This window comes from Anguilla rostrata, chromosome 13, assembly GCF_018555375.3.
Source record: "Anguilla rostrata isolate EN2019 chromosome 13, ASM1855537v3, whole genome shotgun sequence".
Classification (NCBI taxonomy): domain Eukaryota; kingdom Metazoa; phylum Chordata; class Actinopteri; order Anguilliformes; family Anguillidae; genus Anguilla; species Anguilla rostrata.
Genome location: NC_057945.1, coordinates 27271968 through 27290148, shown reverse-complemented (window position 1 = coordinate 27290148; position 18181 = coordinate 27271968).

Genomic DNA, 18181 nt, shown 5'->3' with positions numbered 1-18181 from the left:
CTCAGAGTTGATTTAACACTGAAAAGGCTAGTGTGCATTTACATTATGCACAGCCAACAGCTTGTCAACCAGGCACCAGCCATGAACAAACCGCCCTCATAGAAAATGTGTCAGGGTATCCCCATAAATGCCATTTACACAATCACAGAAGGGAACAGTGTCAGATGATTGGTGCGGTAAGACGAAGGGCAAGTGCTCATGATTATGGCTTTGATGTGGCACTATCTGTGTGAGTGGTAATGTTCCTGTGCTACCTTTCACACTGCATCAGCATCTCTCTCTCTGTTTCAATTCCTTATCCTTCAGTATTACTCACTGGGTTGTTCTTTTCTCATTATGTTTACAATGCTTTCTCCAAGGGGTTACAGGTAGTGAAGAAAAACACAAACAGCCATCCGCACTCACAGTACTACGGGGTGTGCATGTGCTGTGGCACAGTGCATATCCTGCAGAAAGAATATGACACCCCTCTAACACAAGAAAGTCAATCGATTCACGCTCGCTGATGGAAGTGGAAAACGCTGAATGGCGTTGATCTCGTGCTTTTCGAGGCGCTACGTGACCATGCGTGCTCTGTGGACGGGACATTGTTCACACTCTCTGGTTGGGACTTTGTCATCTTGAAAGACCCCCTCCGCCACTCTCGTCGGGAAAAAAGTGCATTGGCATGGAGTCAAGATAATCACTCAGCTCCATTAAGAAACAATCAACATCAACTTTCACTTCTCAGGATGTAAACCATGTCAGGAAAAGGGTTGGTGGTTACCCTTCACTCTTGGGTCATGGTTGCATTTCTGTCTTATTGCTCATTACCTGTACCTTGAAAGAAGAAACATACAACAACAAAAAAGCAAAACATTTATTATTTTAAGGCAGCATATTTCTTTGAGAAAATACACATTCTGTATACATCAGCCATGTACGTAAATGCCACAGATTGTAATATATTGTATGTATAATTCTAATGCCTATTAAAAAATTGTAAAAGGAACTACATGTATTTCTTTCCAACCACAAAACATTATCAGTAATAAATTAAATGAAATTAACCAGCCAACTGAAACAGAAACAGTGAAGAGCATTTGGTGCCTTGTTTGTTTTCATATAGTGGCTCACTGGATTGTTTGGAATGCCGATTCATCATTTATTCATTTAATTCCAAAAGCAAATCTTGATCCAACACAGTTTTAGTGAAAGAAAACAAGTGTGAGTACAAAATAAATACAAGCAAATACAAAGTAAACATATCTGTTACTTGGTTGTGTGTATTTCATAATCCTTATATTACTTATTTCTTATCATCGCCTCCTTAATTAATCACAGTAGTGAGGGTAATTAATTTTTATTTTATTAACATTTAGCCTAATTGACATACCATTTTTGGCTGTGACTCTTTACACTATCACTCTTTTCCCTACCAGCCACAAACCCAATTAATCTCCGATAAGACTCTTTCCTATCTGTCTGTCCTGGCTGTCTGTCTCTGAGGCGTGATGTCTGCCTGGCCTTGTGTGTCCTAATGTTCAGAGCCACTCTGCGTGTAATCTGCCTGTCGGTCAGTAAATATGTCCTGCTCAGATTTGTCTGTTGTCTGAGAAACCATCTGTCTGTCACACAAGAGATGAGAGACAGGAGAGAGGGGTCTGTCTAGCTAAGTGGTAACCAACCCTGTTCCTGAACATCCACCATCCCGTAGGTTTTCACTCCAACCCTAACAAAGCACTACCTCATTCATCAGCTGGAGATTTCAGTGAGCTGCTAATGAGTAGAATCAGGTATGCCAAATTAGTGCTGAAATGAAAGCCTACAGGATGGTAGATCTCTAGGAACAGGGTTGATTACCGCTGGTCTAGCTGTCTGTCTGTCTGTCTGTCTGATTGTGTGTATGAGTTTGGAATGCAGCAGCCTCTCAAGGCGCAGTGTGAGCACCTGCCCAATGCAGGACCCCTGCCCCCACGCCAGCACTTCCCTGTTCTGGCTTTGGTTTACAATATGCCCCACCATAGAGGCAGATGGCAGAAGGGAGAATGTTCCAGAGCCCACAGCCATAGTCAGTGTATGCAATCCCTGAGTCCAGCGGAAGACAGGGCAGAAATTGAAGAATAATGTAACAGAGTATTTGATTTGCCTCTGATGGGCGAAACGGTGGGAATGATGCCATGATAATGTGTCCACATTTGGCTCGGATCCCCACGGCTAGTTTGATTTAATAGCATGCCGTTTGGTCCCTGTTTGGAGCTCAAAACAGGGCATCACCGCTCCGTTTGTCAAAAGATGCTAACTGTGTGACAAATGCTTGGCTTAGTTCTTCGGGAATAAAGATATGCGGAAATCAATATGTCAGTATGTGAATAAATCATCACATCAGTGCGTTGAATGTGGATCTATAGGCACAGTACTTTTTTGTGTGTGTATGAGAAAGAAAAACTGCTGTTCAACAGAACATAATTTGAAATATGGGCTACAGTACTTTCGTTCAAAACTGATTTTTTCATTCTCTGTGTCTCTATTAATACATCAAATCAATTTCACGGGGGCTTCACACGGCTTGTGTGCTTTAGAATACATTAAAAGTGCAACATAAATGAAACTAATTTTCATTAATAATCATTTAATGCATCTGACCAGATTGACCAGACAGGAAGAGTCAGAGAAAAACTTAGCATGTCCTGAGACCTGTCAATCAGGCATTCAGAGGTCTCCAAGCTCTCCTTCTGTTGGGGTAACTGCTAGTTTTGGAAAGAATATATTCTTCAACTGAAGAAAAAATATTCCTGCTAAAATCAATACACCAGAATATCATTAAGGCAGTCCCATTGCCCCACCGGCACTAAACAATTGAAATGAGCTCCTGTGCTGTTTAAAAAGTTTCATACTGGCGCATTCAAGGTAAAAAGTACTCCTTTCATTCGATGACCCAGGGGGTTGGGAGGTAGGGGTGGGGGTGGTTACTGGGGTGGGGGGATTGGGGTGCCGGCAGAGGCACCCTCTCTCTTTCCGCAGGACACAGGGAATGATAATGTCAGCTTCCGAGTGCCTTCAGAGGTTGCCCTCGGCTGTCCGATCCTGTCGCATCAAGTGGACCATGAGCGAGAAGTCGTTCAAGGGTGCTGTGATGTTGCCTTCATGAATTATGCATCTTAAACAAACTTACAAGCCACGAGCTGCCGGAGCGGAAGGCTTTCTGCGCGGTGGGCGGTCGCTGGCGGTCGGATTCTGCTCGCCGCCCGACGGCGCTCCATTTGCTCGCTGCATGACCGGCGGCCCGTCCCCCTGCCGCCCCGGCGGGGGGTCCGTCCCGGGGCCGTGAGGCTCTGATCCTGTCCATTAGGGTGCTGACCTCCCGAGATCGCAGATCGCACCGAGGTCACACTCCCCGCTCCTCAGGGACGTGTGTGCCACAGGGCTGCTCCGGGGGGGGGGGTGCGGCTTTTTGTTTTGAGTCTAAGCACCATGGTGATCCTGGCATTCTAGGAGGGACTTCTCTAATAGTGGGGTTTTTTTTAGTTTTCAGTTTTTTGATTCATATCTATCTACCTATCTATATATATATATATATATATATATATATATATATAAACACATTACATTTCCAAAAGTACATGGACACCTGAACATCATACCCATATGTAATTATTGAACATGTTATTCTGAAACCATGGGCATTAATATGGAATTGGACTCCCTTCTGCTGCTGTAACAGCCTCCACTCTTCTGGAAAGGCTTTCCAGTAAATTTTGGAACATGGCTGTGGGGATTCGCTGCCATTCAGCCACAAGAGCATTAGTGAGGTCGGGCAGTGATTTTGGGCTTAAGGCCTGGCTCGCAGTCGACATTCCAATTCATTCCAAAGGTGTTTTATGGGTTAGAGGTCAGGGCTCTGTGCAGGCCAGTCAAGTTCTTCCCCACCTAACTCTAACCATTTCTCTATGGACCTTGCTTTGTGCATGGGGGCATTGTCATGCTGACACAGGAAAGGGCTTTCCCCAAACTGTTGCCACAGAGTTGAAAGTGCACAATTTTCTAGCATGTCATTGTATGCTGTAGCATGAAGATTTCCCTTCACTGGAACTAAGGGCATAGCCCAAACTATGAAAAACAGCCCCAGACCATCATTCCTCCTCCTCCAAACATTACAGTTAGCACTATTCGGGCCAGTACAGTTGGCACTATGCATTCCACCAAACCCAGATTCATCCATCAGACTGCTAGATAGTGAAGTGTGATTCATCACTTCAGGGAACGCGTTTTCACTGCTTCAGAGTCCAATGGCCGTGTGCTTTACAGCACTCCAGCTAACGCTTGGCATTGTGAATGGCGATCTTAGGCTTGTGTGTGGCTACATGGCCATGGAAACCCATTTCATGAAGTACTTGATGAACAGTTCTTGTGCTGACGTGGTTTCCAGAGGTAGTTTGTAACACCGTTGTGAGTGCTGCAACAGAGGACTGATCATTTGCTTCAGCACTCGACGGTCCTGTTCTGTGAGCTTGTGTGGCCTATTGTTTGTGGCTGTGCTGTTGTTGCTCCTATATGCCACCACTTCACAATAATAGCACTTACAGTTGGCAGCTCTAGCAGGGCAGACATTTGATGAACTGACTTGCTGGAAAGGTGGCCTCCTATGACAGTGCAATGTTGAAAGTCACTGAGCTCTTCAGTATGACCCATTAGAAGAGGTGTCCACATACTTTTGGAAATGTAGTGCATATATAGGGTAGGAGAATAAACCAGGTTTGCGCTTTAATGTTAAAATTCTGGCCTTCATGTGTAATTGTGTGAACAATAATAAAACAATGAACAATAATAAACCAATAACAAGTCAATGGAATTAATTCAAAATTTGTGATCTGTGCATTATCAGACAAAATACTTCTTATTGCAATAAAGGGCCATATGTTGATTTTTAATTTTCTGTATAATTGTCCATGACACAAAAATCTTTACTCAGTAATTACAGCTACAAATTCATAGCTAATTAAATCATCGCCTAATTCACCAAATGCCGTTATCCCTCGCTTTATATAACAGATTTACAGAAGAAACCCCTTTGGCTGTGTTCAAGAGTCTCTGAAAAACATCAGTTAAAATCAACAGATTTGATTGTTACTGTTGGCGCAGTTGTAGTTGAAGCATGCTAAATATAGCCGAGAGTGTGCATGCTGAACTTGGCTCTTTGCTCTATGCCGTCTCCGGGGTGACTCACAGGCCTCTGTCCGCCCATGCTCAGCTTCCTACACCTGCCCGCATTATTTTCTAGCTGCAGGGCCTTTTTATTTACTTCCATTTCTGCTGTATTTAAGTTTCTGTTCAAGCTAAACTGTGTCATCATTCCTCAGGCATAGTCAATCAAAGGGAAGTTCTGCACAACAGCATAATTATTATTTATTCACTTTGCAGGATCCATTATCCCAGGCAACTTATGTTGTTTACATTTTTTAATGATTTAGTTAGTCATACTGATGAATATTTGCTTTAGCGATTCAGAATGAGCGCATTGCTCTCGGGTACAACAGCAGTGCCAAGGTTTCTGCTGAAATCCTCCTTGTTGCACATCAAGGCCCTAAACCACTGTATTATATTAGTTATATCTGTAATATTTCAGAAATTTATCAAAACAACACCCCTTGGTATGTTAAGCCTTTAGGTTATTTGCAAACTATTAAAATGTCATTACTGCCTCTCAACACATTAAAACTATCAGAAGGGGTAAGAGAGTTCCACATTTATACCTTTTTTAATGTAAAATGTGCACTATAAAAAAGTAAAGCATGTTTCCATTGCAACATTACAACGGAAACTCTAGACTGAACCCAGTTTCCTGCAAATTCCATGGATAATTTTCAACATTTACCATCAAATGCATATCAAACCCACTTCCTTCAACAAGCTTCAAATCCTTCTTACCTTTAAAACAATGTCACATTATCTAAGCCCATCAATGTTCATTGGAATGTGTGCACTGCATCTGGTAGCAAGACCTGCAAAGTCAGTCTGGTAAAAGTATGCTGAAACCTAGCTCAAAAACACATTATTCTCATGCAATTGTACTGAATAACCATATGTTCAACTAAAACTAGGGAGACACTCATAGCTTTTTGCACAGAAACAAGAGAGGAGCTCCACCAATCACAAAGCATGTTTCTTAGAAGAAAGAATAGTCCTGATGGCGATTGTGTACTTTCTGCCTGTTCTTCTGGGAGGTCCCCACAGACAAAAGGAGCATATCCAGAAGCTATCTGCCAATTACTGCTGTCTGCTATTTGTTGTTGCAAGCATACTCTGTCATTGTGGATAGTTCCTCCCTGGTTTATTTATTTATTTAACCTCTACATTTTCAGTGAAAGTTTTTTCACAACTTTTTCATATTTAAGAAAATTTTTGCTAATTGCTAATTATATTCAGACAACATTCTTTAAATGTACATATTTTCTCATGTTCTATTGGACCATTCATAGCACACTGCAAACATCAGAAAATAAATTTAAAGCCAAGAAATTACTGAAATTAAAAATGCAATGTGAATTATGAAATAATAATATCCAAATATCCAAATTAATATGAAAAATATTAAACAATATATTAATAGAGGGCATACTTGATTCTACAATTTCCCCATAATCCCACAAAAGTATGCTCTTCATGCACAGTGCACTTTAGAACTTATTACTAGAGGAAGGGGAATGTAGACTGCAGAACATCTTTTCTTAATTTATGGGTTTACCTGAGGACATCTCTCTCTCTCTGCAAAAAACACAGCATTGCTTATGGGCTTGGCTGGAGTATAAACCAGGCATGCAGTCTCATCAGTTTACTTTCTGTGCTCACAGACCACAATATTAACTTTCTGTTTCACTGACACTGCCAGAATGTATTTTGATAGTGTGATAGTTTTTACCACTGGGTGTGTGTGCATGTGTGTGTGTGTGTGTGTGATTGTGTGTGAGCTTTTTTCTTTTATTTTAATATTTTCAACCAATTTGTGATGATGAATTTGTGTGGGTTCCATTTTATTGCAATCTCCTCTGTCAGTTTGGGAGAGTACAGACAAGCACTCGCTCTCCTCTGCAAGACATGATGTCACTGTTTATTTTCCATCTGTAGTCCACCAGCTAGGCTCACTCAGACGTTGGCGCATGTCCTGGGTTTGGAGAGTGAGACCTTTTCCTGGGTCATGTTGTCCCAGGGACAGGTCTCACTCTGCAAAATCAGGATGTGCACCACTGAGTCCGGGAATGATCCTTCATGTATTGCCAGTGCAGGCAGGCATTGGCTGCCTGATTGACCACAAGGGGTCGCTGCTGTGCAATGAGACATGGATGCCCAGCCAAGTGAAATACTTCCATACCAGTGCAATGCTGCGGTTAATTATTTGCCACCCTACCAGCCACTGCAGCCACTGGCATAGTCTGGATTAAGTAGCAAACTGTGGGGCCCGTCAATTATTTTTGACTGAGTTTAACTAACTTGCTACTTAAACCAATGCTGGCCGGCATTGGAAGAGAACCTCACGGATTGCAGATATCACACAGTTTTTAAATGTGTCAGTCAACAGCTGATGCCAACGGTGGGCAGTTGTCTGAGTCGCAGTCCTTTCTCTGACTTTGGAGAAATAATAAAGAGCAGGGGTGGAATGGGAAGTGGAGTCCTCCAGTGGCCCTTCGGGATCAGGGCTGGAGACCCTCACGTCCCTCTTCAGCAGCACTCATTTACAGAGCGCGACATTCAGGGACTCAAACAGGCAGAGTGGCAGGGGGGCTGACAGCACAGATCCTGCTGACACGGCAGGGGCACGGCTGGGCATGTTGCCATAACAACTCCTAAGGACCCTGTGGAAGAGTGTCCGTGTTCGGCCTCAATCCCACACTAGATGTGAGGCGAGATATGAGGGCCAGCTGAGAGACAGATATTAAAATAGAAGCAGAAATCGTTATAAAAAAAGAAGCACTCCACAAAGAGCTGGTTTTCCAATAGCGGAGGTCTTTGCCTGTCACTGTGATTCTTTCATCTCCCTGAACACAGAGAGCTGACGATAAGCTAAAAAGTGTTCTTGACTATTCCTCACCTTCCTCAAGTACTCTCCTGCAACGTGATGACGGCTCTCACTTCTTCCTAATAAACTCATCAGAACGGATATTGATCACATTAACATTTCTTCACACCCCTATCAATGACTCACGATGAAAAGACCTGTAGTTAAACTGAGGACAAATGAGTCTCAGCTGTCTCTGTTTGTGTGATTTATTTTGATTATCTCTCTCTCTCTCTCTCTCTTTCTCTCTCTCTCTTCTCCCTTATTCCAAATCTCCTCTTCATCTACATGGCTCTCAGTTCCCTCTCTCTGAGAAAAGTTGCAATTTACTTTGGCACAGAATGCAACATACAAATTTTGAACTGCAACTGACAAGCCACCCTCATAATCACAGCTCATTATTCAGTAAGTATATCAATAATTATCGTAATCATTCTAATCACAATTCAAAAATCATCTTACCAATCAGGATATTTTGTGAATTTAAATGTTACTCAGTGAATGTAAACATTATCATGAGTAATATGTAACTATGCTCCAGGCAGCTGAAATGATACTATACCACCTTTTCTGTATTTCTAGACAGGTCAATCTAAGGATTTAATAGTGCTATACAAATATAACCTGGTATATTTTATTCAGTCACCTACAGTTTGAAAATACATCCAGCCCATATGGCCATTTTACAAGTTATGCCATGACACAATTTAACACGTTGAAGTGTATTGACTTAAATAAATAAATAAATAAATAAATATTTTATTTGCATTTTTTTGTTTATGATCCAACTGGCTGTCCTTTGAACCACAGACTACAGAAGTAAATGATGCATAATTAAATTTTAAAAAGAAAACCTGCATAGCTGCCAGTGGCAGTGGCCAGATTCTATTTCAGGTCTTTAGCTGCAGTTGAGAGACCCTAATAACCTGAAGTCCCTGACTGAATTATCATGTATGATGCCACCTATCTCATTTCCCCTGACCCCCAGAACAGTCAAGAGTTATTAGCTGTGTGTAAAACAGCATCCAGTCCATGATTAGTATGCAGGTCATCAGTTTAACACCCAGCACACTGATGCCAAAAGTTCAATCTGCTTTGCATGAACTAAAAAAAAAAACAGATAAGACTTCAGATAATTACAATGGAGCAGGCTGGCTGGTGGTAACTGGTGAAATGATAGCAAAGTATGTGGTCTCTTAAGTCAACAAAGGATGATAAATATGTCACAGCCATAATTAATATTTCACCCCATTCTGTTCTGCTGCATTATATATGTCTCTGAGGAAGAAAATGCAAGTTTTGATCATATTACGACAAGGAGATATGTAACCGGGTACATATTCTTTACCTATAAGACCAATTGCCTGTATGTCCTTTTGCAGCAATATCACAGCCATTTGAATCTTCTTCTTCAGCGACACAGTTCCAGAGCCATTTGTCTTTACATATAGACGACAGTATCCCATGTACCACGTTGCCATAGCCAGGAACTCAAACCACTTAGAGCCCAGAACACCGATGTTAACGTTAGTCTGCTTCCAAGTGACCCATTTTGAAATGTTTCCTAAATAAATTGATCAATTAATGAATTAATACAACGAAGCACACAAGGGGCAAAGTGGGTGGCCACGCAGAGCAAGGGATTACAGCCTCAACACCTTCCAGTCAAGCAAAAAAAAAAAACAATCCTTAGAGCGACTTTGGAATACATTTATTAATACGATTTACATAAAGTTAAACTTCCTGCAGCCAAGGAGGCCAATCTAAAATAAGCCTCCCTGACAGTGCCATGTGTTATATATGTCAGGCCTGCGGCGGCTAATTCTCCTGGGACCTGCGACCTGAAAATGACAGAAAGTGAAGAAAGAGAAGCGAAACGGCGGAATCGTTCATTTCATTGTCTGGGGGGTGGGGAAAAATTATCTGAGAAATACAAAAATACAACAAAAAATAAAATAAACAAATCTCTAGGCTAATGGTCAAAGTCCCACAACTACATCTGAATTCCATCCTGATTTGGATTTTAGCAGTCCATTTTTTTGTGAGTAATCACACGCACAATTGGTCTCCCTCTTGAATTTAACAGTTGTAAATAATTCAGCCAAAATGCTTGTTTTAACTACTTCTATGAATGCAGGTGGCTGTTATTATCATAACATTTGTGCATTTCATTTCTTGTATGCCATGTAAAATTGCTATCCCTGATGTACTGGCACTGACACCAAACGCTGGGGGAACGCAGGGTTTCTTAAGTACTACTAACTTTCCCATCAGAACACCACTGGACCCTCTAATGGCTATTTAGAATGATCACATGCCCAAAGGAAAAGTTGAATAAAAATCTGCATGACATTTTCATCACTAATGCCCTTCCCCATAGTGTTAGCCCTACATTACAGCTGCTTAGAGATTTCAATTACGTACATCACGGTGAATGAGATGAATGAATGAATGCTGAATTCTCCATAATTTGCTCAATATCATTGGAAACAATCTGTGAAAACCAATTACTTGTTTGTGCCATGTATGTATGTATGTATGTATGTAATATATGCATAATTAATATATAATATATAACAGTGCTTTAACGGAAGACACATCAGTTCAATAATAACGATAATAATAATCATCTAGCAATCATCATCATCATTGATCATTGTAAAGACATGAATTCAGAATGAAAAATTGAAACAATAGCTCCAGATTTAGAAATGCGATGTGGACTCTGGCGCAGTATCTAAAGAAGTGTGAGGGAATGTTCCCGTGGGATGAAGTGTAACTCACAAACTCTTACAGGACCGTGGCCCACAACCCATTTTCACCGGCGCTGCAAGGAGCGTAAGTCACACGCTGATACGGAGCCAACAAGCACTAAAGCAACCAAAGAGACTGCAGGATTTATAACCTTGAATAAGCCCTGCGCCAGCCATCGATCCCCGCCTGACATAACTGTGAAATGATGTCAATGTGCGTATTTCTATTTGTGTGACAGCCTAAAGAAAAAATGCTGGTGCCGTAGTCACTTATTAGGAACGCTGTGCCAAATGAATGTGCAAGGTGAATGCGGAAATCTCCCTGCTTTTCTCAATACCACAGGAAACAATCCCTGCAAACCGATCACCTGTTTGTGCCAGGAAATTCATAACTGCATTGTGCTATTAATTACCGCAACAGGAACCTTTCTATATTTAATATGCACAGCGCATCACAAGCATAACGAGGCAGTGTTTCAACCTCGGCAATCGTGTCAGCAGTAATCAAATCTTAATGTTGACATCTACACGCTCACAAATCAATAGTGAAAAATCATTAAATGCTGAATTGTAATCCACTCATTTATATGTGTCTGAGGCTCTGCTATGGCACTATACCTAAAGTACATCTTTAAGCATTCCTAAATTCACATCTGTCACTCAGTAAAACTTAGTGTAAGGCTTTTGCCTCGTGTTTGAAGGTTTTTGGTACGCTTGTATTGCATTCTCTGTAAATGTTTTGACACAAAATTCTCAGCCTATCACTAGCTGACTTCTCCATTATTGCCATAACATTAAAAAAAATGAATTACAGGGATGTCAAATGCAAAACTCACATGAACGCATAACAAATCTTCGTCTTCCTCAGTAGGAGTGTATATTCGTTGCAGTTGCACCACATAACAATCCATAGGGAATGCTTTCAAAAAAATATGAATTAATTGCATTGTTACTGCAATTTTAATTAGATTCCAAGGCTCTCTACAGAGAAGGACAAGTCTACCATTTCTACCATTTGTGTTATATCCCCCTGGGATTGCCACAGGTGCTTTTCCTGAAGTATATTGTTATCTTTAATTTTTACAAGAATTCAGAACCTTGGTTCAGTACCTACCCTAGAAGATGACCCTTGTTCCCTTCAGCACAGTGTCCCTATCATCTCACTGCGTTCCCCCCCCCCCCCCCAACACATGCACACATATAATCAGCAGTCCCATTTCCCAGCAGTATTTATTCCCCTAATAATTAAGGAGGACATGACTCCCATCACCTGGAGTAAAGTGAAAATGAGAAGTTGACAGGAGGATTGTCATTGAAAGGAAGAAGGTCAATGGGCTCCCGACCACAGCAAAAAAAAGAAACTCTCCCTAACCTCTAATAAAGAGCAATACTGACCTCTAGTGGTCAAATATTTTCTATGACAAATGTTTTTTTAGCTTCATGGTAATCCACTACAGGTATGTGACCTTAAATTGTTTAGTAGAATCATTCTGAATTTGAGAGCACACAGTGATCCATTTTTAGGAGTTGAAAAAAAAAAAACATTTGCCGATAATAAGGTTCTGTATGGAAAAGCCATGAGCCCATCAATCACTTTCTGCTGCATACATATAGACAATCAAGGTTTGTTTTTTTGTTTTTTATTGCTACCAGGTTCCTATTGAAGAAAAAAAACTTACTGTTCTATCAATTCTATCAATCCAATATAACAATTTCTACAATTAATTTTGATGGCTGGGAGAAATGTGTGACCTTGTGAAAAAAAAAAGTCATTTGTACCTCAGCAATCATATCAGCTCCCCCACCCACCACGAATCCTTGGCAAACAATCCACCTTGCAAGTTGAATTCTCAAAGGGCTCAGTGCTCAGTTCTGGACAAACAACCATGACGCTGTCCCCAGCTGTTAGCGCTCTGAGCGTGTCGGGTTTGGCCCTGGGGTCCCTGCCGACTTGAGGAACCTCATTAAAACACTCATTGTGCCAAGCATCTGAACCCAGCAGAGGTGAGAGGAGAAACATCCAAGCGCACAGGCTTAGACGTAGGCACCGCTCGCATATGTGACAGGCAGGCAGTTTAGAATTACAATACCAATCAATAGTATGTACTTGTCAATAATGCATCTCGTGCTGAAATTATACTGGTATTGGTCATTTTGTCACGTGTGGGCGGCCTAATCCAATAAGCAATGTACAAGGACAGAGGGGACAGACTTGCCCGTCTGGTCCATGCACCCTTAGTAATGAGGATAGACCAGAATCAAACCATTTCTTTTAGCTAAATTTTATCCTGTACAATAGCTAGTGTAGGAACAAATGCAACTCCCGTTCAACTCTACAATAACACAATTTATCAGAGCTCTCTGACGTTAAGCTAAAAAGTGTTCTTTACTATTGCTCACCTTCCTCAAGTACTGTCCTGTAAGTGATGGCAGTGCTCACTTCCTGACAAACTCAGAGCAGATATTGATCACATTAACATTTCTTCACACCCCTATCAATGACTCACGATGAAAAGACCTGTAGTTAAATTGAGGACAAATGAGCCTCAGCTGTTTGTGTGATTTCATTCAGCTGCCGCCCCCCTCAAATTCAAATTCAAAAATTCTTTAGTGGCATGACAAGATACATCTGTTGCCAAAGCACAGAAAGGAACATATACAATTGAACGGACAAACATAAATCCAGACATACAGTGTATAGACAAATATAGGCCTCTGCTTATGGCAAGCTGTTACATAATTTTCTACTAGTCCGACAGTTTTTCTGTGTTTCTGAGCTTTTGGTGGTCATTTAAAGTTTTAAATGCAGGGCATATTTTTATGAATTTTGTGTAGAAATTCTCCCTTATGTTATGGTAATTTTTAAATGTTGTAAGGAAGTGTAGCTCTGTCTCCACCACTCTCACTCTCTCCTCTCTCTCTCTCTCTCTCTCTCTCTCTCTCTGTTGGTGATGTGTTCATATGACATATTGAGGTAATAAAAAGCCACTCCACAGGGACAGCCATTCTGGACTAATTAAACACTTCCACGGCGACCTTATTGCAGAAAGCAGTTGCCATGGAGTTGTAATACATCTTCTAGGCTTCATGTCAAACTAGATTTCACTTCTCAAATTAAAATAAGAAAAAAAGTTGCAAGGTCATTACCAGAGAAGGCTGAATTACATGAAATAATCTCCACTGTAAAAAAATGAGCTCTATTGACTGTGAGCAGAGTGACACTCAACCCAAGGGTTTGTGTCGGGTGGGTGGTGGGGGGTGGGGGATGGGGGATGGGGGGTGGTTGGGTGTGGGAGGTGGTGCTGGTATTCCAGATTACTGATTTACTAAGAGGGACTGAGAGTTTAATACTTTTTTTTTTTTTAATGAGAAAACACTCCAGAAACAGTGTTAAGTACCTTGATCACTTCTTCTTCCTATTATTATTATTATTATTATTGCAAAAAATGCTGATGAACCTATTTCACATTACAGAATATTCTACCAATGGATAATAATAGATTGCATTCACCGCAACCACCACCAATGTGTAGCATCCACTTGAGTGATTCATGGCAGCCATTTTGTGCCAGAACACTTACCACACATTATCTTACCAAACACACCAGAGTATCAGGACTGTACAGACAGACTCAAACTTAATTCCCTAATTCCCCACAAGACCCATCTTTATCTAATATTTAAACTGTCCTTTATATTCTTGGTAATTATTTCTGTTTTATTCTTGACATTTTTATTGTATGACCTGGTTACTGTTATTTTCATTGCTCATTCAGTTTTCTTGTCTGAATCGTTTTATCCATCTTTATTTTTTATCATCACATGGAGAATTTTACCCGGAGAGTTCATTATTATTGTCGTTGTTGTTGTTGTTGTTGTTGTTGTTGTTGTCATTGCTGTTGTTAGTCCGTGTGTTTCCAGTCTGAGTTCACCCCATTAGTAGGGCAAACGGCTGCGCCAGTCCTGTCACACCAGTAGCCCACGGATCAGAGCTGTGAATGGGCACTGCCTTCAATCTCACAGAGAGATGAGAGCTAGTTCTGCAGCGAGCGTACATGCTGGACATCTGCCTGGCTCATTCAGCGTGGGTCACCATGACAGAGAGAGATGGGTCAGAACCTGTCGACTGGGGGTCAACACTCATCCATCACGTCTCCATATGCTGTCCATTAACAGCAGACATTTACACACGCTCCTGGCAGAGAGCACCGAGCACGCGACCCACACCACATCTGTTTGTGAAGCCTTAATTGCAGTGCAGAGAGACAGGCACTTCAGCGTGCCAGGGAACTAGCTTTGAAGTATGCCTAGAACTTCCAGTGTTTAAAATCAATCTATTACAGTAAGACACACAACTTTCCTCAAAAGGAGAGAGTGAGAGAGTGAGAGCGAGAGAGACAGCTGTGCATGAGAAGCATTCTGTGCCAGAGTAAATTGCAACTTTTCTCAGAGAGAGGGAGACGGAACAGAGAGCCAGGTAGATGAAGAGGAGATTTGGAGAACAGAGGGGGAGAGAGAGAGGGAGGGAAAGAGAGAGAGAGAGAGAGAGAAAGACAGAGAGAGAGAAAGTGAAAAAAGAGAGAGAGACAGGCAGAGAGCATCAGCCTCAGGCAGAATTGTATTATGGATCGCACCTCTTTCATTTTCAGTGCAGCCAGACCAGGAATGGCCCATATTCCAGCTCACCGTGGCGACGGCGTGACAGGGACAGAACTACCATGTCACTGCCCCCTGCCCCAGCGCACCACCGCCTTCAAGTGCACATAATAAATACACTCCATCAACAACGGCAACGCTGCGAGGGAGGCCAATCGCCAGCAGCTCCGAATGAGCGGGAATTAATTATAGATGTATGTTAAATTACTTTCATTACCTCCCCTGGTCCTGGGATGGGACACAGAGAAAGGGATGAATGATGAAACAGTATTTCAATAGATCCCCCTAGCAGTGCTCTCTCTCCCCTTCCCTCCCCTTCTTCCTCTCTTACTCTCTCGCCACAGGTTTGACTGCTGAATGAGGCACTTTATATTTCATGCTGTAGAGGTTTGCTCAGAGAAAGCAAAGTCAAACGCTAGCGTGGGTAGCCCATGTATTAAGGAAAGGTTGCAGGACTAGATGGATAGTATGTTTGCAAACCGGGAATGTGTGCAAGCTGGAGTGACCCAGTATTCATCATTGTGGCTGCCTGGAAAAGTTCTGTCCCAACCCAGGGCACGTGAATAATAAGAGAAGGGACTGAACCGGGGCTAGAGGAATGATGCTGATCTACACATATCTCTGATATCTATCTGATTTCTGTAAGTCAAACCCCATAACCCCCACCACACACACACACACACACATACACCCACACAGACTTTCATTTCAGAAGAGTCAAAGGAATATCAGAATATTTAAAACCCAAAAATATTTATAGAACAAAACCATGATTTCAGATCTCTAAATATAGCCTTGTGTAAATTGTAAAAAAAAAAACACTGTCCAACTTTTATAGTTAAATCCACTTGTAATACTCACATTTATTTCAAAATTACAGGGCCCCAATTGAAGCACATTAATACTTTTACGTAATTATAAGTAAATTACCTACTAGTTGAATGTAGAGTATTACATAAATAGATAACTACAATTTCTGCAGTAATGCTACTCGTTTCACCAAGAAAGAGAATTTATAAGGACAGGTTTATCATATCCAAGGTTCACAAATAGGACCCTAGTCTTTCAAAAGTCATTCTCCTGATCAAGAGATCTGTTTATATGCTTGCTCAGTCTAAAAACAGGATGACAGTATCAGCTCAAATAATTACAAAACAAACCCAAGTAGTCTTGTAAATATCACTATCTAAGCCTGCAGGATTATTGACCATACAACATTCATTACATTAGTATTGGGTTAGGTCAAATGACAGCTAACTGGTCTGAAAATTTATCTTACATACACAGTCTCTTCTATAGTTGCTGGTAGAATTCAATCCAATTCTCCTGATGCAAGCCTTAATAGACAGAAGCCTTAGTCTTTGGTTCCATTTTATGCCCAGTCTACATCAATAAAAGAACGTCTATAGTTCAGAGTACAAAGCTACAAATTCCATTTGTGTGTTGATTGCACCTCACTGTGCAGTGCTTCTTCCATTGTAACAGGCGTTCAAAATCCCTACAAAGACCCAGAAATCCCCTTTGCCCCAAACTCATTTTTATAACCCAATAAATGAATAAAATATAAAAAGATTTTTTCTTTTTAAGTTGACATTTCAGAGACATGATGCCGCTCCTTTGAGTGAAACAGAATGCTGACTATGTTAACTGATCATTTACATAGAGATCTTCCAATTTTAATCTAATCAAAAACAATGACCAGTAAGATTTAATACAAGCTCCATCACTTCTATTACAAGGTAAGGCAGGAGTACTGATCAAGCTATTTTGGAAAAAGGCAATTTTACATGTTAGCAAATGGAAAATGTATTCCTGGAAATCAGACGCAATGCTTTAGCACATGGTAAATTCTAGTTTTCGCGAGAATTTAAAATCATAGTTCTGAACTTTGTACCCAGTAAGTACCATACAGTTCTATTATGTATTAACTATCTAAAAACCTAATAATTGTGGCAATGTAGCTTATTGCTCAGTGGCACTTTATTGTCCTTATTTAAAATGGAACATATAGACACAAACATGAGGATGTTTTTATTACTGCAGTGAGAGCAATATACTAAGAGAATCATGGTCTATCAAATGAGATGCATGAGGATGCATGTGCAGTTCACATCAACTTACGCCTTGATATGAACATAATGAATTATTGAACATAATGTTTAAGTCTAACGTAAATTAGGTCACTTACATTACTGGCATTAGTAACATAAAAACTTGCCAACACCCTGGGTGGCCATTTCAGGACAAGCCACTCTCTCACGCAAACAAACGTGAAGTAAATGTTCCTCAGAAGAGTTCCCAGGGTTTCCCAATGTCCTTTCCGCAGAATGGCTGGCTAAAACAACAACTGTGCAAACATGGACCTGTATCTAATCACAAGTGCTCTGAACCAGCGCCTTCAATTTCTCCTCCATCTTACAGCCTTGGTATAAGCAGTAATCTTTGACCATCCTTGAATCTGAAGAGCTGACATCACTGTTCCTGTGGCCTTTTTATGCGAGGGCCCTCACTCAATTTACCAGGTGACCCTTGTTTTCCTCTACACTCGGGGCGACCAATCTGCCAGGTCACACAGGTCTCGGAAATCCCCAGTCAGTGATTTCAGAGCCCGGAGAATGGACTTTGGAAAAGGTTAACCCTTGCTCATGTTGACACGTACCCATTCCGGTCTCACTGGTACAACATGCCTGTCATGGACTCATCTTATAGTTTTTGCAAGCCTTTCCATTTTTAATGCCCA